The following is a 27,000-nucleotide window of genomic DNA, read 5'->3' on the forward strand; positions in this document are numbered from 1 at the left end:
CCTCCTGCTCGCTCGCTCTCTTTCTCTCTCAAATAATTTTTTTTAAAAATCAAAATAAATAAACAAATAAATAAGTAAATAAAATAAAAATGCAAATTCTTGTAGAGTCTCTCAATTTGTCCATGAATTATGAATAGCTCTTAAAAAATAAGAATTAATAATGTGGTTGATTTAAGTAAATGTCCTTTGCCATTGAATGCCAGGAATTCAATAATGCAACTTTTAAAATTAAATTAATGTTGGTGACCTGCAAATGACATATGATATGTGGTATTTATATTTCCTCATCTTCTCTCTGTTTCTGAAAATGTAAATAATCTTCATTTTTTAGTTTTATTTTTGAAAGTTAATATTTAAGAGGAATTATCTCCAGACTGTTAGGGTAGACTCTATTAAGAGTTCTAAATCGAATTAAAAAATTTACATCTACAGAGGTTTTCTTTTTTAATTTTAACAGTTATTTTTTTCCCTACATTATCTCTCTGCATAAGAATCTAGGGCATTCTTACTTAAAGGTACATAAGCATTAATCAATCCTAAGTGAAAACAAACGAGTTACATATATCTTTGCACTCCCTATTAATATCAGATAATCAATTCTTACTAGAAATTCTGAACAAATATATAAGCAATTGACAAAAATGTTGTTTCCTGGTCTTCTCTTAGATGATGTCTATGATGACAAATGTAAAATGTTCTAATGACGGAAGAACTATCTTTGTATTTTATATAGTTATATACATTTAGATACACAAATAAATAATGAAACAGGGACAGGGGAGAGGTGTCACAAATAACTCAGTCTAGGATACAACCTGAAAATGTCTATTTACAAAAATTTATAAGCAATAAAAATAAAGTTAAATTGCTTTTAATGTAAAATTTAATTTGAGGTTTAGCTTTCTATATGTCTACATAGTTGGCATTGTTTCTGCTCTATCGGGTAACTTCTTTTATTGGAATTTATTGTTAATTTCTTCTATTATCCCTTGTATGATTGTGTATATTGTGTAAGGACCTTGAGCATCATTTTGCTCGTATGTGCTAAATATGAGCAAATTGGCTAAATCATGAAAATTGTAGTAATTTTACAATGCTATAGGAAGATAAAGATATTTCTTTTAAAAGCACTTTTCCTTTGGTTTTTGATAGAGCAGAGAATCCTAATGGACCAGCAAGACAAATTATTTAATGTGTGAAATACTCATATACCTGTTGAGAGGATAACACATCAAATATGAATATAGCTCTCTACATTATCTGTAAGAGGAAACCTTAGCAAGGTGCAAAATGCAATACACACCTGCATTCTATTTGTAATGAGCATATTTCTTTCAAAGAGAAATGCAAATGTAGAACTCAAAAGGCTTCCTGAGTTATCATCTCATGCTTTTCTTGAGCCCCTCAGGATGTCTGTGAGTGATGTTCTCATCTAGCGTGGAGTATCACCTATACAGATCTGCCAGCGTTGTCCTTGTTGGCAACCTACAACCAGCCAGTCTTTTGTCTTGTGCTCAGTAGGTTGCCTGCAGTGATCATCCTGGAAGGGTAGAGCTTCTTTCAGTCTCATAGTTTCTGTTCACACCAACACTTTTTCTTCTTGGTAAACTTTTCATTGCTAACAATTCAAACAGTAATGCCTTCCCCAGTCCCATATGCCAGGAAGAATCAGCCATTGTCATGGCAGCTTCTCTGTACCTCCTCTGTCTCCTGGGAGAGTAGAGCATAGAATTCCGGTGAAGACACTGTCCTCATGCTTCTTTAACTATTGCTTTACTCATCTGTACTCTCCTTATTAGAATGCACAGAAATGGTCTTATTAATTCTGGATTCCTAGAACCTTGTCCTGGGCTTGGTTCATAGGAAGCACTCAATAATTCGATAAATTTTGACTTTTAATTCTCAAAACTAACCATATAAATTCGGCACCATATTACTCATTTTACAAAAGAGTAAACCTAGATTCAGATTATTTAAGTGATGTGTCCAAACCGTTAGTATAAGTGAGCCTGAAAACAATTCTTTTGTTCTCACTGACAAGATCTAGAATCCAGAGAATAATTCTAGAATTAAAGAACTATGAAAAACCCTTCAATGTGTTTTAAAGTGAGAAATGGAAGTAAGACCAAAGTATGTTTGTTTTCATTATGAATTTTTTGAGAAATGTATTCTTTCTATATATAGTTAGTAGGATAGTCAAAATTTCTGAAATAGGCACCTGAGATACATCATTGTCTATTATTTGTTCTTTAAGAGAACTGACCTATAACACTGGAGCAAAAATACATTTTAAGAAATTCTCTACTTCAAAGCATTTTGCACTTAAGTCAAACTCATATAATTTTACATCAGCAAAGGATTTGCTCATTTTTGATGGGTTCTTTCATATATTAATTCAGTACATGTTTCCTGCTCACATATGCTAAGCACTGATGCTTTGTTTAACCTTACCTTAGTCTTACACTTGTTAAAATATTGTCCCATACCATATATTTCCAATTCAAACATAGAATTAAGATTCTTGGTGATTTTTGGTGGTTTTTAAATCTTAGGTTTTGTTTATTTTGCAACAGGACTTCTAGTTTAAGTGGAATATATCTTCAACCAGGGCTAGGCCTTCCTCTTGTTTTATGAATTGTCATCATTTATACAAGGCTTTCCCCTCTTCTAGAGAATTATAGAGTGTTCTGTGATCGTCATTGTTTTGATTTAGAATTATAATATAGGACATATATTTAGTATATAGTTTTATATTTGAGCAAAATCACAAGTATATCAACATTGCCAGGACAGTTTCTCCACAGGGCTATGATTTCTGAGTATTTGCCCTCTAACTTCAAGAACACAACAAAATTTAATTTAAGGATTTAAAATCTAAGCAGGATTGGTGCTGCTTCATCAGGGGTGCATTGGGTGGTTTATAAACCGAACACCAGAATGGCTAAAAGAAAGCTTCTCCTGGAGCCCATTAACCTTCAAGAAGCCTTAGCTTTTCTTTTCTGACACAAGTGAAGTGAACAGGATTTTAATAAAAGTCCTGCAGCAGATATACCTGAAGGGTCAGAGCTCGTGATAAAGCTGCCAACACTGCAACTTTAAGAAAACATCCTGACGACCTTTAATAACACTGGGTCTGCCAGTGCTCACTGCAAAAGATCTGTATTTTAAAATCCCATTTGAGAAACCAATCCCGCATTTGACAGGATCATGGTCTTTAATCTTATTTTTGGTGTGCAAGAATTGACCACATGCCCTGTAGAAGCTGGCCTTTTGTGTGGCTCTGATGACCTCAGGAAATATTTTTCTGTAGTGATAGATATGCATCCCTGTCCTCAACTTTGACGTTCTGATCACCCATCTCATTAATACTAAGTGCTCTACATCTTCCAAAAGTAGGAGGAGCTTAATATCACAGAAGTAGACTTGGTTCATGTAAGCTTCTACTCCATGCATTTTCATTTTTGTCTCTTAATCTCTCTTCAACCCTTTATAAATTGAATAATCCCTGAAATCAGGAATTGGTAATATACAACAATAATTTCAGTACCTCTGTGTGCACTAATAGAACAAAAGTAAAATTATCACTACAAACTTGTCAGGTATTATAATTCCCATTTAATAGTGAGTAAACAAAGACTTTTAAAAATTAAGTAATTTGCTCACATTATACATGTAATAATTAACAATGCCAGAATTCACTGTTTTCAAATCATTCAGTCTCAAAAACTCATGCTGTTTACAGTCTCTAAGACATATTTCTCCATTTCTAGCCCCATCATATCAGTTTAAATCAATTTAAATGAACAAATAGCTTTTTGGAAGCTTGAATAAAGGCATGGGTAAAAAAAGAAAAGCTTGATTTAAACTATCTCAGAGCATAGAAGTAGAGGACAACTTCCATATGCTTTTAGTGAAGTAATTTCAACAATGGCAAATCTGACAAAGATTTTTATCAAAATAAAGCCAAAAAAAAAAAAAAAACCCACCTCAGACCACTCTCACCTACCTATGAATGGGCATCAATGCAAACATCTTAAATAAAATAAGATTAAACAGAATTCAATAGCACATTGTAAAAAATATTATATCACAAACACACAAGGATTCTTCCAGACATGCAAAATGATTCACCAGTAAGAAGTCTAGTGATATGAGTCATCATATAAATAAAGCCAATGAGAAAACAGTTCCCAGGGATGTTGAAAAGGAATTTGACAGAATTCAATACCAGTTTTTAAAATTAAAAAAAGCAAAAACAGGAAGATCATTGTTAAATAAGAATTGATGAATACTTCTTTAACATGATTTTATGTTTGTGTGTCCATCTATATCCATACCTAAATCTGTATTTCTATCTCCAAAAGCTAGCATTCAGCTAGCATCCACCATAAAAGACAACGCTAGAGGCATTCCCACTGGAATGAGGTGATGCTGCCCACTATTTTTACTATGATTTAACTTTCTATTGGAGATGGATAACAAAGAAAGCAATTAGAGGTATACAACTTGAAAAGAAAGAGATAAAACTACCTCTATTTGTAGATGATATGATTATTTATCTGAGAAACTGAGAAAAATCAATGGAACAACTACTAGGGACAAAGAGATAATTTAATAAAATAGCAGGGCATAACTTTAACATAGAGAAATCAATAGCCTATATATAATTAAATAAAAGCAGGTTTGAAGATGTAATAAAAGGAAAGAGAAAACTCCTTACCTCAATTTCAGATAATAACAGTTTCCAATTTTTTTTTTTTTTTTTCCATTTGGGAGATGGGGAAAGTGTGGTGTGTGCAGAGAACAATGAGAAGATCTTGTGTTTCTGTGGAAGGGGAAAGTGGCAAAATCCAATGGAGGACCTTGTAGGTGGTTCTTACGAAGATTTGGGAGTGGGGTGGGGGGATGGGCAAAATAGATAAAGGGGTTTAAGAACTACAAACTTCCAGTTATAAAATATAAGTCACAGAGATGAAAAGTACAGCATAGGGAATATCTTAATAATATTCTAATAACTTTGTAGGGTGACAGTGGTGGCAAAACTTTATTGTGGTGAGCACTGAGTAATGTATAGACTTTTTGAATCACATATTAACATTATATGTTAATTATACTTCAACAAAAATAAAAAGATTGGGGTCAAAATAGAAGTGGTGCTTTAGAAAAATTAATCACAGAAAAAAAAAGCAGGTAGGATGTGATGAGAACCTGAAAAGATGAAGCAGTGGTACAAATAGTTCTACATAACTAGAACAAATGTAATAGACATTTAAAAGGATGTACAATCTCTCTCTCTCTCTCTTTTTAAGAGAGAGGGAGGCGGGAGGGGCAGAAGGAGAGAGAGAATCTTAAGCAGGCTCCATGCTCAGCGTGGAGCCCTATTCGGAGCTAGATCTCACGACCCTGAGATCATGACCTGAACCGAAATCAAGAGTCAGATGCTTAACCAACTAAGCCACCCAGGCGGCCCAAAAAGCCTGTACAGTCTCAATGGTTGGAATCAGACATTTGTAGAGGGCAGCAGCTTAACTGAGTAAGTGGGAGAAGGTTGACCAGAAGGCTTATAGAATTGTTTGGGGATGGGGATGGAGACCCCAGCCAAAGCAGTGCTGTGGAGACTGTGGTCAGTAATTATTCCAACAATATTTCCTGTCCGATCTTATCTCTGGCTCAAAGTCACTCAAAAGTTAGGAAGTAGTCAGACTTCCAGTACGGAATCAAAACTAACTGGACTCTTCTTTTTTCTCAGACATTTTCTTTTTTCTCCCACTTCCATCCCCCAAAGCCAAACATAAATGCCTCTCACTTCACTGTATCGTGTTAAGAAATACAAGATGCAGGAGGAGGAGAACAAAGGGAAAAAAAAAACGGGTGAAAAAATAATGTTAGAAGTCGTTTGGGAGCTGTGTAGGTTTTCTCAACCACTCACAAGTTGAAAGGTAGAAGTTAAGGCTCGCCAGACATCATCAGGAATGTCGTTTGTTCTACTTCAACCAACATGCCCCTCCTTCAGTCCTGTTGGTTTCTGTTCTCAGCCAGAGATTCTCCCCCCACCATAGCCCTCAGTCTTGACCACGTGGGCAAATGCCACATCATCAGAAATGCCCACCCCTTACTGTTCTGTAGTCCCCAAACCTTTTTTACATGATGTATATTTAGTTGTTTATTATTTGTCTCCTCCCTATAGAGATATCTTCATGATACCAGAGGAATGTTTTTCTGTTTTCTTTCTTTTCCTTCATTATTGTATTCCCAGAGCCTAAAAAGCTGCCACATCATGGGCAGCCAGTAAATATTAGTTGAATTAATAAATGAGCAAAGTGAGTAAATGAGCAACTTCTGGTAATAGTATCCTACAAAACTCTTGCAATCATATTTTATAATCAAAACAATTTTGAGAAAGGAAGAAAACCTCAGAGAACTTTCTCTTAAAAAACTCTGCAAGGCTAGACTTATAGAGGTTTGAAATCCCTTGACTTTTAGCACAAAGTCTCTCTTCTCAGGAGAGTGTTTTGTTCTGTCATTTTAATTCATACAAAAGTTTACATATATACGTGTGTGTGTGTATATATATATATACATATATATATATATATAATGCATGCATACATAAATTGCTACAAATTCTATACTTATTCTCTCCCGCTCCATTTTAATTGACACAAAACCCATTTGTTTCATTTAAAATTGGTTTTTCCATAGGAAATCTCCTTCCCTTGGATTTTTTTCCTTTGGGGAGTAGAGATATAAAAGAATAGATCATAATACATTTTTAAAGATTAAAAAAAGCTGTAATGTTTAGTCCTTGCAAGTAGTTTGTCTTTTGCATAAGCAAGGAGGACTCTTATTTATAGAATATATATATTTAAAAAATCATTAGTTATCTAAGATTCTGGGTAGCTTCAAATTATAAACAAAAAAACAAATGCATACATACATAATAAATACATACGTAAATAAATAAGCAATATTATGCTACGTAGATTTTTTTTTAAAAGAAGAAAAAGAAAGTATATTCTGGCCATCCTTCATTCTCGAGATCACTAGTTTTCCAAGAGGGAAGCAATTATTTGTTTGTTTGTTTGTTTGTTTCCTATATTTTGGTCACATCTTCAGCCCTTTTTCCAGCCTTTCTCTTTGTCTTGGATTATTTCTTCTTTTAGGAAATTTTCAGACCTGCCTTTGTAAAACCTCAAAACTCTCTGTGGTTTTATTACTATTTTTTCACTCTATACAAGAGATCAGTAGTTCATTAAAATTTTAATGATAGTGATAGTAGTTAACTGATGAATCGTTCATATTTAATACTACCAGAAACCAAAATTTAAACAATTTTTAAGTTGCTGCCTGCATCAAGAATCATGAATTGTGTAAGACTGTTGAATCACATACCTGTACCTCTGAAACAAATAATACATTATATGTTAAAAAAAAAAAAAAGAAGAAGATAGCAGGAGGGGAAGAATGAAGGAGGGGAAATCGGAGGGGGAGACGAACCATGAGACAATGGACTCTGAAAAACAAACTGAGGGTTCTAGAGGGGAGGGGGGTGGGGGGATGGGTTAGCCTGGTGATGGGTATTAAAGAGGGCACGTTCTGCGTGGAGCACTGGGTGTTATACGCAAACAATGAATCATGGAACGCTACATCAAAAACTAATGATGTATGGTGATTAACATAATAAAAAAAGAATCATGATGTTGATTTTTTCTGATTTGCCACCATGTTATGATTTACTCTGCCCAGAATATTACTTTTTTTTAAAGATTTTATTTATTTATTTGAGAGAGAGAGACAGAGTGCAAGTGCACGAGTGGGTGAAGGAGAAGAGGGAGAAGGAGAAGCAGACTCCCCCTGAGCTGGGAGCCTATGGCAGGACTCAATCCCGGGACCCTGGGATCATGACCGGAGCAGAAGGCGGACACTTAACAGACTGAGCCACCAAGATGCCCTGAATATTACTCTTAAGTAGTGCTGTCCAATTTGTCCAGAATATTCTGCAGTGATGGAGATGCTCTATATCTGCGCTGTCTGACGTGGTACCTATTAGCCACATATGGCTACTGAGCACTTGAAATATGGCTAGCACAACTGAAGAACTGGGTTTTTAATTTTTTTAATCTTAATTTAAAGTATTCACATTTGGCTGGTGGCTACCATACTGAAGAGCACAGCTCGGGTTTGTCACTCCGTTTCTGCATTTCTTCTATCCTCTCTCCATATTCTGTCTGAAAACCGAGGAAGTTGTCTTGTACCTCTGATTCCAGGATTAGCTTAGAAGAACAGCTCTCTACCTGTGGTAGACAGAATAATGACCCTCATAATGACATCCTAATGAGTCTGTGAACATGTCACCCTACATAATAAAGGGACTTTGCAGGTGTGAATAAATTAAGGATTTTGAGAGGGAGAGATTGTCCTGGCTTATCTGAGTGTGCCCGGTGTGATCACTAGTGTCATTCTCAGAGGGACTCTCAGAGAGCTGGAGCGAAGATAGAACGGTAAGGACAGAAGCAGAGATCAGAGAGGAGGGAGGACCCTACGCTGCTGGCTTTGAAGCTAGAGGAGGTGAGCCGAGGCAGGTTGGAGGCCTTGGAGGCTGAAAGAACAAGGAAATGAATTCTCCCCTGGAACCTCCAAAAGGAAGGCAACCCTGTGGACACATTTTAAACTTCAGACCTCCGGAACTATAGGATAATAAGTTTGTGTTGCTTTAAGCCACTATGTTTGTGGTAACTTGTTAGGGCAGCAATGGGAAATGAACAGACTGCCCTAGAAAACCCCATATGCCCAGTACACGGGTCTGGGGTGATGCTCTCCAGAGGGCCTGGGACTCGAGTGGATAGGCCCAGCGTAAGTGCATGTGCACACTTGTTTTATAACATTGATGTCCTGTGTAGCTTCTGAGACCTGTGCCTCTGAAGCAGAAGGATGCTTGTGAGTAAAATATCCCTGTCACGTCCCTCCTGCAGCCAGTAGGCACCTCCTCATGCGTGTGTTGTCGTGTGAGAAGGCACTGAAGCAACACAGCTGCCACCCCCCACCTCCCACGCGAGCCACGGCTGCATCCACCGAAGAGATGCAGAAGGGCTGTTTTACTCACGTTGTTTGTTTTACAGTTTGGTTTAAACTTTCCTTTAAACCAACTTTAATTTTGAAGTTGATCATTTTGAAATTGAGCTTTGAGTATACCTAGGTCAGCTGCACCCCATCAGAGAAGAACCAGTGTCCTTATTTTTCTTGTAAAGGTCCTTTTTTTGGTTTTGGTTTTGCAGTGTCATTCCCAATGTGAGTTTCACCTAAGAGAAAATTGGCATTAACCATAAGATGCTACCTAAAGCATCTGCCAGTGCAACTGGGTGTACATGGGGCTATAGAACGGAATTTCACCTCATTGTTCTCTATCTGGTTAGGACAGTCAAGCAGAAATTTTGATTTTTCTACTTAGTCAGTTGCTAGGCTAAATACATTGACTTATTACTTTGGAGCAGAATTCCTGTCTGTTTGGTTTGTTTGTTTGTTTGTTTGTTTCCATGATGGGGGAGATTTCTATTACGGTGATATATCCTGAGTTAACCTCAATCATGACAAACCAGAAATGAATTTCTAGATGTACACAGAAGGGAAATGCTAAAGACTTGTGTCTGCTTTTCAATATACAAATATAGATGGAAACTTGTCACTTCACTTGAAAAGGAAGTATTTGTGGATCTGCTTTGCAGTAGTGACAAAAATAATCAACACTAAAAAAATTAAATTAAATGCTCAGCAGTAAACTCAAGTTTAGACTTGAGTAATTAGGTTTGGGAATACATTTTTGCTACTGAGGCATAAGCCCCTAAAAACCCAGTTTATTAATTATCTGAAACAGTGAGAAAAACTCCAATGTTTTGACATAAACATAAAGTCATAACAGCTTAGAGAGAATAAAGTACAATCAAAAACCTCTAACCAGAAGCAAATTATAGCCTATCAATTTTTCTATAATGCAATCAGACCACTTTTAAGTAAGATAATAAATCTGTAGAAATGAGCTATTTGTAATTAAAATGAAGCATGCCAAATTATTTCATGACCATTTATAAAGTCAAGTGCCTGTTAATAAAACAGTTAGATTTTCATTGTTACTACTTTCTTTAAAATTATTTCCACTCGAGATGAATTATTTTCTTGAAAGTAGTCCAGCTTTGAGGGATTCTGAAATTTAATTATTCTGGGTTTGAAAAAAACTGTGTCTCCATAATTTCCACTCCACTTTATACTTAAAATGTTGAGTGAGGTTTCTTATTGACTCCAAATCTGTGAGTTGAATAATTGTCATTAGTGAATGACTTATTTTTTGACTTAATATATATTTTTTTCTATTTCTAGTGAACTGAAGATTAGTAAAAGAATGAGTTTATTTTATACATATAAAGTTCAACTTTATAATGTTATAAATAACTTTATGTTATAAATAACTTCATAGAACATCGATCACAATATCAATATAGCTCTACTGTCAAATCCTTGTGCTATCTTGATTTCTGAACTTAAAACTAGATTAAAGACAAAGTAGCTAATTAGGAAATGACAGCATGTGAGTGGAGAGTTAACTACCAGGGATGTGAACAACATAGTGTCTGCCCAATATTTAATACCATTATTAGTCATAATGTAAAAGTAGTTAAAGTACCTTTTACCTCTCCTCAATTTTGCTCTTTAAGTTCTAACCATGATAGATTCCTGCCATGCATAGTTTACCAGGCTGTTAAAAAGCTTCGTACCTACTTTTGCCCACCCTGTTCTCACATCTAGGAGTTCCTTCTTAGATTTTTAACTCTTACCCATCCTACAGACACCTCAAGCACCATGTCCAATGAGCTTCCATGATGACTAGGCCCCCACCACAGCCATAGCATCATATGCATAACTACCTGCGTCTCCCGGAGTATTTTGTTCATGTTTCTACAGTAACACTTACTACAGTGTGTTGATTTTACCTATTCCCTTAGAATCCCCAGCACTTCATACATGGCACGGAACATAATAGGTGCTCTAAAAAGTATTCTTTCCGTTTACAAACAAGGCATAAATTATTGTCCACTTCTCATTAGTTATTTTTGCAGTGAACCTTAGAAGGCATCTTCTCTGGGGCGCCTGGGTGGCTCAGTTGGTTAAGCGACTGCCTTTAGCTCAGGTCGTGATCCCCGAGTCCCGGGATTGAGTCCTGCATAGGGCTTCTTCCTCAGCAGGGAGTGTGCTTCTCCCTCTGACCCTACTCCCTCTTGTGCTCTCTCTCTCTCTCTCTCAAATAAATAAAATCTTAAAAAAAAAAAAAGAAGACATCTTCTCTGGAAAATATTTCATTTTCCAAACCCTGGTAACATTAGTCAATTTACTCATACTGCTGATTTCATTTTTTGGTTAAAAAGTAAATTCTCAAGTAGAGCCCTAAAAATAACAACATCCTCAACTCTACACAAAGACAAATCGGACAATCTTCAGCAGTTCGTTTTGGAACAAAATCAAATTAATGAGGTAGTTGTTCTACACCATGCTACCCAGGATTTGTAGAAATTATTTAAAGCCCTGAGTGAGAATAATTTTGAAATGATTTATTTCCATATTCTTGCTTAGCCAAGTATTACCATAAATAGTGATAATAGTGGGTAATCAACTGGAGACCGTCTTGCAGTAAACATATCAAAGGGAGAAGTAACAGCAACGAACATATTTATTTTGAAAGTGCTAAGCATACAAAAATTATAAGAAGATTATATTTGAATTACACATTGTTAAACAGTCTTTACTAGGACAAGATATTAGACTATGATGAAAGAACTATTGACATTTTTTAGATCAGATTTGAGCACTGGAATCCTTGATCTTTTTATGTTAAACATAAAAAGAAACAAGTGTGAACACTGGAAGACAGTGAATAAAGATATTAATCTGAGTTTTTATCTCTGGCAAAAACAAGCTGTGAGATCTTTGGAAAACTATTCAGTATGTTTGGACTTGATTATATGCATCTCCAAAGGAAGTGTTAAGAACGGGGTGTTTTGTTTTGTTTTTTAACTTTTTAAAACCTGAAAGTTCTTTGATTATTTTTCTTCTGGGACATGTATGATAATGAGGAGAAATTCCTTGTGTGATTTTCTTCAATTCAGTAATTCATCAGCATGTATTTATTGAAGACCTACTGTGTCTCAGGAGCTGATCCAAGTCTTACAGAGACAGCTGACCTAAAGAAATGTTGAGTGTCGTGTTATAGTGAATGATGGAATAAAACAAAATCGTTTGTCATGGGACTGTTAACCCAGAATCCTCTGGCCTCTTAAAGGTTAATTGCCTGCCTTCTCATAAACATTTTCAAATTCCCCATCCCATTAGCACGTCTCCTTTCTTTACTCCTTAGAGAACCAAATTCTGCATACAGCCTTTTTGCAAACCATACCCATCACAAATTGCCTCTGACAGAAAGTTTTCCACCCAACTCAATTTACCAAACACTGCCTTCCACAGACACTAACATGTTTTCTAGAAAAAATAATAAGTTAAACAATGAGGATAACAAAACCATAGCAATTGTTTAAATTGGCTACCATATGATTTGTTTTGAATCAGCTGTTAAAATAATGTCAGAGATATTGATTTCATTGTCTTCTTTGTACAAATACAAAAATTAAAAAAAAATCTCCATAAACATAGTATACCTATTTGGACTCTGTGTCCAAAAAAAAAGGAAAAAAGAAAAAGAAAAAAAATTGAAAGAGCCAGACATTGGAAAGAATGTGTCCAGACACTCAAATGGGTTTAAAGACAATAGATGCATGTTGTTTGTTTTCTTTGACTGTTTATTTCTTGGGAAGTAAGAATTATTATTTATCTGTATATTACATACTTCCCAAAGGTCTCTAGTTTGCAACTATGATTCTCCATTGTAACAGTACAATTACGTAGTTGTAAAAAGTACTAGACAAGCATCTGTGCCCAAGTCCAGACTATGCCCTAAATATGCTCTGTGACCTTGGGCTCACTAATTTCACTCAATTTCCAGTTTTTAATTTCTTCATCTGTAAAACAAGAGGAGTTATTTTTTCTAGCTCTAATTTTTTGCCATTCTATTTCAATGGTTTTGAATTTCCTTTGAACCCAGAAGTAAACAGATGTGAATTTTAGAATTAAACAAAAAGCTAAAACAAACAAAACAACCACAACAAAAACCCAGCAAAAACCACATACCTATATTATGATCATTTCATGTCATCATAATTTTAATAGGTTATTAATTTATGGTTTGGAACAAAAATTAAAAGATCTTCAACAATATTAGTGGAAAGGGACATAATGTTATATTTCTGAGGCTGCATAAACAATCTGCATGACAAAGGAGCTTAATTATAATGATCCTCCCCTAGTATGTATTTCATTTGTGGTTTTTTGCTATCTACTTTCAGCTTTTTAAAATTACAGTGGCAGCAACAGACCCTCCTAAAGATTGTGTATACATGAATAGTTTTCTCTTGTAGGGAGATTTAAATTTGTTTCTAGACTGCTGACCTAAAAACATTAGAACATATATGCGTGGTACTAAATTGTTCAACTCAAGTATAAAGCAGTCAGTTTATTACCAGTGTTTGAACAGATTCTAACCTTATCACTATATCATTTTAAAATTTATCAGATCCTCTGGTTTGACAGGGTTAGTCCTACTTTTCAAAGTCTTGGGCCAAATATCTGTGTGTCTTAGGAATACCCTGGGTATTCTGTATTCCAAAGTCAGGGGAGTCTTCATTTAACAAATTATGTAATCATGGAATCTCTTCCTTCATTCAGTTATTCACTGTACTTACTATAGTTTTCTTTTTTGGAAGGAGGCTAGGGGCAAACCTTATTGAGTCTCCTGGATACAAAGTCCATGTTGAATAGGCATTTTTTCAGTTGCTTTATTTGAGTAAAATTCACACACATTAGTTTCAGGTGTACAACCTAGTGATTCAACTTCTCTATACACTATTCCATGTTCACAAGTGGAGCTCCTTCTGTTACCATAAAATGCTATTACCATACTGTTGACTATACTCCCTATGCCGTACCTTTCATCCCCATGATTTATTCACTTCGTAACTGGAAGCCTGTGTCTCCCACTCCCCTTCACCCATTTTGCCCACCACCAACCCCCCCTTCCCTCTGACAACCATCAGTTTTTTCTCTGTATTTATAGGTCTGATTCTGCTTTTCATCTGTTTGTTTTGAATATACATTTTTAAAAAGTTAATTTATGTAGCTTGTGTGTGTGTGTGTGTGTGTGTGTGTGTGTGTGTGTAGCCTAAGTGAAAACATTGCCGTATTGATATCTGGAGAGCAAGGATCTATTAATTATACATTTCTGCCTTGGGTGAATATTTTTTTTCTTTAAGTGGATGTATTCTGTGTCGCCTTTTAGAAGCCATTTGTGTCTCTCTGTTTTTTAGAATAATGGTTTCATCATGTATGATACTTTTTATACCTGAAAATAAGACATTTTAAATGTTCTTCCTTAGTGAATATTTGGGAGATCAGAATGCAATGATGCCTATCCAAAGGGTAGTCTGATTTCAGGGTTGTAAGAAGTGGTGAACCAATTAAAAAGACATTAAACTTCAAATATTATATGTTTTGTGCAAATTTTCCTAATTTGTTAAACATTTTTTATTTTTTTATTTTTTTAAAGATTTTATTTATTTATTTATTTGAGAGAGAGAGAAAGAGAAATAGCATGAGAGGGGAGAGGGTCAGAGGGAGAAGCGGGCTCCCGGGGGAATCGATCCCAGGACTCCGGGATCATGACCTGAGCCGAAGGCAGTCGCTTAACCAACTGAGCCACCCAGGTGCCCCCGTTAAACATTTTTTTAAATAATGAAATTGCATGTATTCCTTTGGAAGCATGAACTGTAAAATAATTTTACTATTGATCTCATGGCAATTTTGTTAATAATACCACTCCCTCTAAAATATTTCATCATCTTAATCTCATAAAAATATAATTTTATAGTATCCTATAAAAGTTACTCATACTGTACTTTCTTAATAAAAGAAACCTATAAACATGGAGTTTCATTCTTATATTAATCATTATTTTATTATCCTTCAGATATTTCTTGATTTTGGTATTTCTTGATATAGATTAACTTGTCAAAAATACTCTCTTTGCTTGACTACTGGTTTTGCCAAGTTTGGGCTTGCTATTCTAATAGCTATATCAATATACAAAGACTTCACTCATTTTTCAGAGTAAAGAGCTTATGTTAGATGTGTTTTTCCTTCATCTACAAATAAGATAGCATTCTGGTAGAGGCAGAAATTATGTAAAGCCTTTGGTCAGACAGTTTGACTTATTGTATAATGGTATTATGTTTATATGATAGATTCGAGAGAAATGGGCCAGATAATCCAAAACTCACTCAGAGTGCAGCAGTCTGAGACATTCTCTGTTTCTGCATTCATATACTAACAAAATGGTACTGCAAGCCATTTCCGGCTATCTACATGGACTTACTTACTTCACTTACTCAAAATCATTCAACAAATATTTATTGAGTACATGCTCAGTGCTAGACGGAATTCTAGGCAATGGATAAAGAGTGGTAAGCAGACATAGTCCCTGCCATCATGGAAAGCAGAGTTCAAAGGGAAGCCTGACAAAAAAGAAACCAATAGGTATATAATTAGAAGATGATGGGAGGAAGAGGAGCACAGATTGGCAACAGAGAGGCAGGCAGAGCGGGTCATGCAGAGGCGGACGGAGTTCCACCTTTTCCCAAGGGCGATGAGAGTCCATCCAAAGGCTTTAAACAGTAGTGTGACATAATGTTAAAGTTCACTCTGGTATTTTGTTGTTGAGAATAATTTAAAGCAAGGCAAGAATAGAGAGGGGCAGTTGAGTAGGGAAACACTGTAATCCGAGGAAAAGTGATGGTGGGTTGAAATGAGGAGGTAGAGGCACAGAAAGTAGATACATTTGAGGCCAGTTTTCAAATTTTAATTCACAAACCTTTGCTGATGTTTTATGTACAAGTGATAAAAACGGGGATGTAAAGAGTAACTTCTGATTTTCTGAGATAAGTGACCCAATGGATGGTGGTGCCATTAACTGAGATGAGATTGAGCAAGAGAATAAGAAGGTTAAGGACTAAACTAACTCCCTTTGTGATGCCTCTGGTACATCCAAGTGGATATGTCAAGAAGGTCTGACACTCTCAACAGAAGTCTGAACCAGTGAAAGAAGCTTGGAACCATCCTAGACAGAACCAAGGACTGAGCCCTGAGAACTTCAACACCTAGCAGGTAGGGCAGTTCAGGTGGGGCCAGGAAACAGTTGAGTAGATTGTCCAGGGCTGGAATGTTATTCAGAAACCAAACTCCTTAAAATATTCCTTTGTCATCCTCTTATGTTCAGAGATGCCTGTTCCAGGTCTTGCCATCATAGGTTCATTTTAGGAATGAGGCCAGGAGTGACTGAAAAGCAAGAACAGTGCATGTCCTTTCCCTTTCAGGGCTTAGCCCAGATAGTGCACTTCCACGGAGCTTAGTCACAACCCACCCCCCCCCCCCAAATTAAAAGGAGCCTGGAAAATTGTGTCTTTAGCTGGGTGGCTCTAAGTCAAGCAAGACATAAATTCTGTTGCTGTAAAAGAAGGAGATCATAGATTTGGGGGAACAATGTGCAGTAGGTTAATGACTTCTTTAAGAAGTCTGATGCTTTACTTTTTTTCCCTCGGAGACCAGGATACTCTCCCTTCCAAAAGCAGATGGCCACATGAAGGAGAGCAGATACCAGAACAAAATAGGAATTATGATAGGAAGGAAGAGAGGGGACAGGGCTGTTGACCATACATCCACAACTTTCTGCTGTAATCCTCAAGGTGGATGCAAGCTTCCTACTCTGGCCAAACTCAACAATTCATTATTCTATAGCCGTGTTTTGCACTTACTCATACTGGTGCAAGCCTTCACTTTCCCTCCGCGTAGAAAGGTTCTTCTCTTTCTCTCAGGCTAACCTGAATCTATGCTTCCTTCAAAGATTAACTTTTCCATAAATCTCAGTGTACTCATATAATAGTGATATATTATCCTAATTCTGTACCAATATTTTTAATATCAGGCATAGAGAGAGACCTGACTTGCCAATTACGTTTTGATGAATAAATGCAATTTCTTGAGGATAAAGCTGCCTTTATTCTTTGTGTCTCCAGAGTTTGTTTTAGAGTGTCTTGATTGATTAAAAAGAACTTACTGTTACTTATCTAGGTTAAATACAGTTGGGCCTGGAGACAGGTGAAGGAACTCATGATCTTTGCAGGCCCCTCTCCTCCTGTGAGCCTATGATCTCTTAAAAGATGTTTTATTCATAAAACAATGGGGAATACATTGTAGTACTCTTAACTCAAAGTAAATTAACAAAGTAAAATAGAGTGATAGGTTTTATTACAATAGAAATGATTTTTAAGGTGTTTATATAGTAAGGCTACAATTAATGATTGATATGGTTGTCTAGAAATACATAATTGTTGGAAAGATGCAGACCAAATATGATTGATTATTCTTAATGGAAACTTTGGGCATAATGCAGAGGTATAATAAATATCTCTGCATTTAAGTATTTCCATAAATACATGCTTGCTGAAGTAGTACCATCAATATAACATTAGGTTTTCTGGTTGTACAACTATAAAATTAAGTTATTTAGTAATGAAATACTAAATTAGTTGCTGGAATTATGATTATTTCTCTATATAATTTCAGTTTGAACAGGAAAAAAATGTAAGGCAATGATATATACTTCATAGAGAGTATGCCTTCAACTAAAATTGAAATCTAATTAGTGTGAAAATAAAAGCACTAAAATATTGTTGAGGTCAATATTGATGGTAATACAGAAGAAAATTCTGCCCTGATTGTGGAAATAGCTCTGAGAGCCAGGGGTGTGAAAAAGAGCATTTAAGAAATCAAACTTTCTAAATGAATTTCTTGGCTTGATAAGCAAAAATAAAATTGGGAGCCAAGATGAAAGAAAAAAAATAAAATTCAAGAGGTAATTTGCACTGGAATAGTAATTTATAAATCACTCCAAATAATTTTCCAATAGTTCGCAAAATAACCTATACCTAACCTGAAGTTTTCTTTTCTAAACTTTAGGACAAGGCATATTTAATGAGCAGGTATAAAATTTGTACTAATCTGAAAGCAGATTAAGTATCGCAGACTGGCCTCTGTACAATAACTAAGTGGGTGGGAAATCTCAGCTGACTCAGACTGAGAATATGGAGCTTGATTTTAAGGTCAAATGAAATTGTCTTCATATTCAGTGATCACTCTCTATGAATTAGATGAGGTCTAAACTCAGGTGTTCTGAAGTGATTACACCTACTAAATGGGATTAGGAGATTATTATATTGTCACTCTGAGTGGGGAAGTGGCAGCCTAGACCAAATCTGCCCTTCCCGCATACTGTCTCTGCCCCCCACCCCATCCCTGTGCCCTCCCTTCTGGGCTGTTTCTCCTCCTGGTGCTCTCATTCTTCTTTGAGAGGCTACTGCCAGAGCTGGAATGCTCTTGAGCTTTGTAATTGAAAATGCGTTCCTCTGACCGGCTGCATGAGCATCACTGGGGAACATGTTAGAATTACAGGATCTCAGACTCCACCCCAGACTTAAGTAATCAGAATCTTCATTTTAACCAGATTTTCTAGTGACTTCTATGTGCATGAAAGTTTGAGAACTTTTGTGTAGCAGTAGCTCAGGATATCAGCAACAGCAAGCTATTCAGAGAAACACTCCACCGTTAATCATTATTGGGTATCATGTGAATGTATTTGAGAGAAACAGTCTAGTTTTATATGGAGTTCTACAGAACCAAATGTCGTTCTCAAGGTAACACAAAGGTTTGATTTTAATTTTATTTTAAACTCTCTATTTTAACTATTAAGCACTGTAGAAAAAAAAGAAAAGAAAGCACTTTCAAAGTGTTTTGAAGACCACCATTGCACTCAATTATGCTGTCAGAGTAACGTTCTTGAGATTTGAAAGAAAATTTCTTCTGCCATCTCTGTTTAAGTAGTATCCACAGAAGTGGGCTGTGGTGAACGAACCTGGTACCATTCACAGTTCTTAAGTCCATGAATACCATTTTTGTCAATGCTTTGCTATTAAAATCAAGTATAGAAATAAAAGAGATTGGGTAAAATAAAACTGCAACTGTCATCCATTCTAACCCTGGATAGAATTGTTGCATCCATTCAAACAGCTACTCTGTCTGTAGCGTTTGATTTTATATTAATTATTATACACGTGACTTTTAAATATTAGCTTTTGTTTGTTTTACCTATTGTGGTGTAAGTCAGTTTCATTTGAAAAAAAAATGCATTTTGATTCTAAAGCATTTTGGAAAGCATTGCTACAACTGGAAGGATGGTTGCAGCTGAAAGAGTCTGATACCAGGGCTCTCTGGGGACAGAGTTCATTGGATCTATCCCTTCTGGAGCCCTTTGATCACAGCAAACTGACACCTGCCAACTTCCTGCACATTTCTGATCCTGCTCAACTAGTTCTCAAGTAGCCACATTGGAGCCATTGGGATTCATGTTTGATGCGACGCAAACTTCCAAGCCAGGACCTGCTGTAAAACAAACTATATATCTAATACTTTACTGGAGCAAGAGTCTGGATGTAAGACTAAAATCATACATAACACTAGTCCCTATTTTTTGCAGTAAAAGAGATGTTTCCTCCAGACTTACTTCAGTCCCGTGGTGTAACTTCACGGTCATCACATTCCTCCATTGCTTCAGTGGGTCTGCCAGCAGCCATTTCCTGAGGGTGGACGAGGCACCTGCCATGCTAAGGACCAGAAGATAAAAATCCCTAACTGCAGAGTCTCACAGTTTAGAAGAGACAAGATGCTCAAGCAAATCACTACTATACAATGTGATAGTGGGTTATGGGACCTACGCAAATGGTTTTATGCGAGTATAGGAGAAGAAATAAACAGGAAGTCGGAAGCTAGATTAATTCGTATTTTGTTTTGCTTGGTGACTGGCCCTAACATTTTTTAAATACAGGGATGAAGTATTAGGGTTTGGAATTACATTTGAAACCATTCGACTTGGAAATAAAACATCTCTCCCCATTAACAACTAAATGCCAGTAATCAGCATGAGGACAGTGTCCATTTTAAAAATACAAATTATAAGGAAGAGACATTAAAAAATAAAATATTAAAATCCCATTTAAATAAAAGATCACTTTTAAAGAAATCCTTAATACTGAATTTTAGGACTATTCAGTCAATCTCACTTGATGGTTATATGCTCCTCGTGTGTGTGTGTGTGTGTGTGTGTGTGTGTGTGTGTGTGTGTGTAAGTACACAGTAGTCTTTTTTTATCGTTGAGAGGTGGGTTTTCTGCTTTGTGCATTATTTAGAGCACATTTAGATTCCAACCTGGTTTTCCTTTGCAACTCAGTCCTTTGCACTACTTCCCCCTGAATTAATTGCTATAATGAGCTGATGTAAATTACTTTCACTATTAGGCTGAGCTAATATTAACCCACAACCATTTAGAAAGTAAATATACCACACAGAGGCATACACAGACTTAAGTATCACGGATTTTTTTTTTTTTAGTTTTCCATAATTTTGGAGTGTCCGTCCCATTGCTTGGTCTCATGGTCTAGAGAATCAGGACTGTGAGCAGAAACACCTTCTGCAGAAGCCCCTGCCTGCCTGCCTGGGCAGGGGGCAGGATGGCATGGTTTTGCCTCCTTGTCATCACTTTCTCGCTTTCCCTGCTGGGAACACTTCCAACATGTTAATTATGAAAATGCAACTCCCCTTTTAAGGCCCCGGGGGAGTGCTCTAACCTTTATATTTATTTATGTTCTACCGATAACTACTCTGATATCGCTATTTCTGTAGCCTTTCCTGTTCCTTTGATGAGTCATCAAAGTCTGCCTGGTGTTGTATTTTGTGTGAATCTTATCCCGCATCTCCACCTAGGTGATCAAGTCTTTGGAGAAGGACCCTCTAGGTAGCCTTGATAACACCAAGCCCAAATTCAAATGAAATACAAGTGCCTTTTTAGCATGGAATGAATTTTCCATCCCCCCCCCTCCATGATAACCCAACATTGTGTCTTTGCTTCTGTTGTATTTTTCCCCCAGGAATGCACTTCCTCTCAGTTTCTTCTCTTATAATCCTGTCTGTTCATCGAGGCTCTACTTAAAGACTTTATATCGTGCCCCAAATCTACATATGATCACTCCTGTGTGACTCCATCCTGCATTATTTGCCCCTGATTATTGCACTTTTCATTTCCATCTTACATGGTAGTTTTCATATGTACGGTATATTCACTTTTGTCGGCTGTCAGTTCTTGAAATCTTATTTACCTTCTGTTTCCCACGTGTTGTGCACAGAGCAAGTGTTCAGTAGATGTTTGTTGCGTGACTAAAGGTTTGCAAAGAGCTGTAGAGGAATGGCATTCCTACATAAGAATCAGAGGTTCTATGCCTCGTGGGGGTGTGCCTGCCACACCAGGTTTAGGCATGACTGATGGTAAATCAAGAACGGGACATAGCGAATGCTGTCTCTGAAGCAACTCCTATCAAACTTTGCAGCAGTAAGCTACCAGGGCATGATGACTAAGGGGTCCCATGCAGCGTGGCTGTCTATCGGCCCATTGCCTGTGACCCACTACTAGAGATTCCACTGTTTAAATCTGGGCAGACGTTTCCATTTTAGAGAGTTTCTTACTAAAACCTTGAAATCTTTTGTGAATGTTAATACATAATAATACCTTTGTTGTCTGTGAGCATCTCTATCGGGATCTTAAAGAATCAGGTTGCGGGGAAGTCGCAGAGAGGAACTGCGAGGAATAAGGGGATACAGCTACGAAAAAGGAGAGAGTCTGCTGTTGAAATAGGACTGTTTCTGAACAGATTTCAACCTCACTGTTGTGAAGTACAGGCAGGCGATGAAATTGTGCCCTGGAAGCTGCAGTCCAGATATTCATAGTTCCCATATGTTGCCCCTCTCTTTCCCGCCTATTAATTATCTCGTTTATGAGCATTTCCTACAAACCTTAAAACTACTTATCAGATAGGTAAAATTGATAAGGAAAATCTGTGTCCTAAGACGGCCGACCAAGCCAGCAAGAGAGTCCCAGTCCTTGCCCCCGGGCTCTTCCGGGTTCTTCTCCCTGCTCTGCTTCCCACGCGCACCAGTCTGGGTTCCTCTCCCTGCCCCGCTTCGCACGTACACCAAGAGTGCCAAGTATGCGGAAGAAGAAGTGTATAAATTGCCCCCTTTGTTTATGCTCAGGGCGCAGACCTTTGGAGACCACTCTCCTCTGAGCCCGCCGGCGTTAAATAAAGCTCCTATTCTCCAAGATCTCCGAGTGTCACTTGGTTCTTCCGTCGGGCGATCCAGGCCAGGTTCCGTAACATTTGGTTCTCTGACTGGGAAACCCAACCGCGCTGGCCCATTGTTGCCACCGGTTTGGGAGCAATGGCAGGGTGGTGACGGAACGAGGGATCATAACAGAGAAGGCGCACCTTGCCTAATTTTTGGCAGTCTCCCACCCCGGTCACCTTGGGCCGGCCCCGCTCCGCTGTTCCTGCCAGACTCCAGGAAACTTGGCAGGTGAGGACCTGGTCCCGACGTCGGATTCTGGGAAGGCCTAGGGCCCCAGGATCCAGACAGGCCCACGCCCACTGGGGTGGAAGGGGAGCCTGATCACCTCCCAGAGACCTCTTAGAGGTCTCATAGGTAGGGATTCCCAGGGAGGGAATGTAATAACTTCTGGAGTGTGAATGTGCAGTCCGACCTTGCTTGCTCAAGCAGACTGATTCTGTGACTCCACGGGCGGGCACCCGTAAGGTCCCCAGAAGCCTACGGTGTCTGAGTGGGCCCATCTGCGATTCCATGGTGAATGGCATATAGTCTATGGCGGCATCGGAATAGTTTCCGATCGTAAGTCACAACACTGAGATTGCTATGGCCTAAGCTTCACCTAAGCTCCTTCAGGACATGGCCGGATGGGCATCTGATTGGTCTCCTCATCTCAGGAGGCACCCTCCCCCTTTGTCTGTCTCTGCGCCACTACACAGGGGGACATCACCATAGATGTGACCCGCATTTGTGGCATTACCGGCTGGATGGTCAGCTCAACAGGGTGAATTATATGCCTTAGTCCAAGCCCTCACCCTCAGTGAAGGCAAGTGAGTCAGTATCTATACTGACTCTCGGTACACCTTTGCTACTGTACATGGAGCCATCTATAAGGAAAGGGGTCTCCTAACTGCAGCAGGAAAAAGCTATCAAGAACAAGGAGGAGATACTGAGACTCCTCGAAGCCATCTGGTTTCCAAAGGAAGTAGCAATCTTGCACTGTAAGGGACACCAGAAAGGAGATGGCCCCAGAGCGTGGGGAAATCGTCTGGCAGATGAGGCAGCCAAGACCGCAGCCAATGAGGACCTGGAAGGACAGAGCCCCTTCCCTCACCATGGCCCTAACATCCCTGGAAGAAGTCCCTCTGCCCAGTTACACTAAAAAGGAAAAGGAATGGGCTATGGCTGAGGGGGCCACCCTGACTGAAAAAGGATGGTGGCTGATGCCAGACGGGTGCATCTTTGTTCCAACAGCAACTGGAGGGCATCTAGTCAAGGAACATCACTGACTCTCTCATCTGGGAAAAACTGCATTAGAGGCGCTTCTCAGGAAGCACCACTACATCACTCAGCTGCCAGCACTATGCCGAGCAACGAGTGAACGATGCATAACATGGGCTAAAAATAATGCTTGGTCGGCACCACAGTCCCCACCAGGTGTCCAGAGGTCGGGAGCAACCCCCTTCAAAGATCTAGAGGTAAACTCCACAGATGTGCAACCGAGCAGGGGGTTCATATATCTCCTAGTAATAGTATGCACATACTCTGGATGGGTCGAAGCCTTCCCGACCAGGACGGAGCAAAGCCAGGAAGTAGCTAAAGTCCTCTTGTGGGAGATCGTGCCCCAGTTCAGCCTACCATTAACAATCCATAGTGACAATGGACCCGCATTTGTGGCAGACGTTGTACAGGTCTTGACCAAATCTCTCAATGTCACCTGGAGACTCCACACTGCTTACCAGCCCCAAAGTTCAGGGAAAGGGGTTTTCAGGGGACTATGGAGCCAGGATGAACCCCGGCAAGTTGAGAACCCTGTGTGAATTGGAATGGCCCACCTTTGATGTCAGGTGGCCTTCAGAAGGGACATTCGATGTCCCAGTGATTTGAGTATGGTGAGTCGTAACAGGAGAACCAGGACACCCTGACCAGTTTCCGTACATTGACTCCTGGCTAGGAATTGCTCAGACCCTTACCCCCGGAGTGCAATTCACTTGCAATAGGCAGGGACAGGCCAGGGCCTTAATCACCTCATCCAAGCGACCCAAAGAAAACCAGCAAAAGCCCCAGTCTCCACAAATCCTAGCCGGAGATCCCAAGGACGAACCAACCTGCCCCTACCGTAGATAGTCCCAAGACCATCTACACCTGGCCCTTCAGCGCAAGACACTCTGCCGCCATTGGTTTCACCAGTGCCCCCAGGCCCAGAGGACCCACTTTCTCCAGGACCAACAGCCAGGCTGCGCCCCAGGGCACAAGAGCCCCCCAAATGCTGGTACGAGAGATGTGGGAACCCAGGAGGCACGACGAAGATGGGATGGTCCAACCCGGCCGTTCCATGATGTGTAGTATCCCATTCTCCACCACCGGCCTCCTCAACTGGAAACATAACACCCCATCCTACTCTGAGAAACCACAGGCCACGGTAGACCTCATAGAAACCCTCTTGCAGACTCATCGACCAGCCTGGGAAGACTGTCAGCAGTTACTCCACACCCTGTTTAACACAGAGGAAAGGAGGAGAATAATGACAGGTGCATGGCAGTACCTGGAAGAGCACGCACCAGCGGGAGCCATCAGCCCTGCTGCCTGGGCTAATACGGCCGCACCCAAAGAGCAACCAGCGTGGGACTCCACCACAACCGAGGGACAGGCCCACACCACCGGCACCAGGAGGCCCTCCTCCAGGGAAGCCAGGTAGGAGCTAAGAAACCCATGAACATGACTAAGGTATCCTCGGTCACTCAACAACCAGGGGAGTCCCCCGGGGACTACTACAAAAGACTACGTGATACACACTCCATTTGACCCTGAGGCACAGGAAAGCCAACAGATGGTAAACACCTCCTTTGTGGCTCAGGCCACCCCAGACATCAGAAAAAAACTTCAGAAACTAGAGGGTTTTGCCGGGATGAACATCACCCAACTAATAGAGATTGCCAATAAGGTCTACGTGAACAGGGAGGTTGCAGCCGAATGGGAAGCCAACAAAAAGATGAAAGTCAGCCTCCTCGCCCCTGCCCGGAAAGAAAAGGACAACACAAAAGGGGAGATCCCACCCACCGAAAGGGGGGAAGCACAGCACCCGCCTTGGCAAGGGATCAATGTGCCTACTGGAAAGAGAGAGGGCATTGGAAAAACAAATGCCCGGCCACTACAAGGAAGAAACCCGAGAGGAGGACCTCATAGGCCTTGCAGGAATGGACTCAGACTGAGGCGGACCGGGCTCTTTCCTCCTCGGCCACCATGAGCCCATGGTCAGAATGAAGGTGGGGGACCAACCAGTGACTTTTATGGTTGATACTGGGGCCAAGCACTCTGTTGTCACCTCCCCAGCGGCCCCTTTCAGCAAAAGGACTGCGACCGTCCTTGGGGCCACTGGGATGCAGGCGATACAACAGCCCTTGTGCCAGGCTCGCCAGTGCGAACTCGGGGGCCACAAGGTCCGACACGCATTCCTTTATCTGCCTGATTGCCCTGTCCCTCTCCCAGGCTCAGATAACCTTTGAGCCCACTGGACACACTAGCCTCTGACTGAACCCAAGGCAAAAGGAGACGGGGTCTCTGAACAGTAGAGCGAATGAATCACACCCTCAAGGGAACCTCAGCAAAGTTTTGTCAGGAGACTAACTTCCATGGCCAGATCTGCTACCCCTAGCTCTCCTGCGTGCTCGCTGCACGCCTGGGACTTCAGGGTTCTCCGCATTCGAATTAATATATGGATGGCCTCTCCCGTGCTTGGGAAGCCTTCCAGGAAACTGGCATCAGCCTGGAGATAAAGGATTAAAGGAGCAGCTTCAGGCCCTGGGGGCCACCCTAAATAAATTACAAAAGTACACCTTTTGAGAGGGCCCCAATCTCCTTAGGGTCTCAGGTACACTCCTTCCAGACCAGGGACTCAGTTTGGGTCAAAGATTGGAAGAAAGAAGAAAACTCATCATTCGGATGCGGAGCCGTGCCAGTGGAGAGTCCAGCCAGACTTCACAAACCCACTCTGGCTTCACCTTCAATGAGACCCCACTGACTGATGGGCACCTGCTCACCATGGTCCCTGGCTCTCATCCAGCGTGATTTCCCTCATCTTGGAAGTTGGACTCTACACTGTTGCCCCTCCTGACTGGACTTTCCCCCAGAGGCTTCTACCTAAGGTCATAAATCCCACTTTTACTGGCCCTCTGCTCTCTACTCCTGAGTGCATTTCACCATGGTTTTCCTAGCCCCAGTCAGTCCTGGTCTTCTGCTACCTGGTGTGCTTTATGATTAAGCCCGTGTTCGCCCCAAACCTTGCAGTCAACCCTCAGAGTCAAACAGAATGATGCCCTCTAAACTAGGTGTTTAAAAGGGGCATCAAAGTGGGAAATGATAAGGAAAATCTATGTCCTAAGACGGCTGACCAAGCCAGTGAGAGAGTCCCCGTCCTTGCCCCCGGGCTCTTCCGGGTTCTTCTCCCTGCTCTGCTTCCCACGTGCACCAGTCCGTGTTCTTCTCCCTGCCCCGCTTCACGAATGCACCAAGAGTGCCAAGTATGTGGAAGTAGAAGTGTATAAATTGTCCCCTTTGTTTGTGCTCAAGGCTCAGACCTTTGGAGACCAC

General features: G+C 39.7%; 1 protein-coding gene across 2 annotated transcripts in view; it reads left to right on the plus strand.

Moving 5' to 3' along the window:
* CNTNAP2 (contactin associated protein 2) overlaps positions 1 to 27,000 on the plus strand; it is a 2,031,041-nt gene that overhangs the window by 1,262,290 nt on the left and 741,751 nt on the right. The window lies entirely within an intron of this gene.

This window comes from Zalophus californianus, chromosome 12, assembly GCF_009762305.2.
Source record: "Zalophus californianus isolate mZalCal1 chromosome 12, mZalCal1.pri.v2, whole genome shotgun sequence".
In the NCBI taxonomy this organism is placed as follows: domain Eukaryota; kingdom Metazoa; phylum Chordata; class Mammalia; order Carnivora; family Otariidae; genus Zalophus; species Zalophus californianus.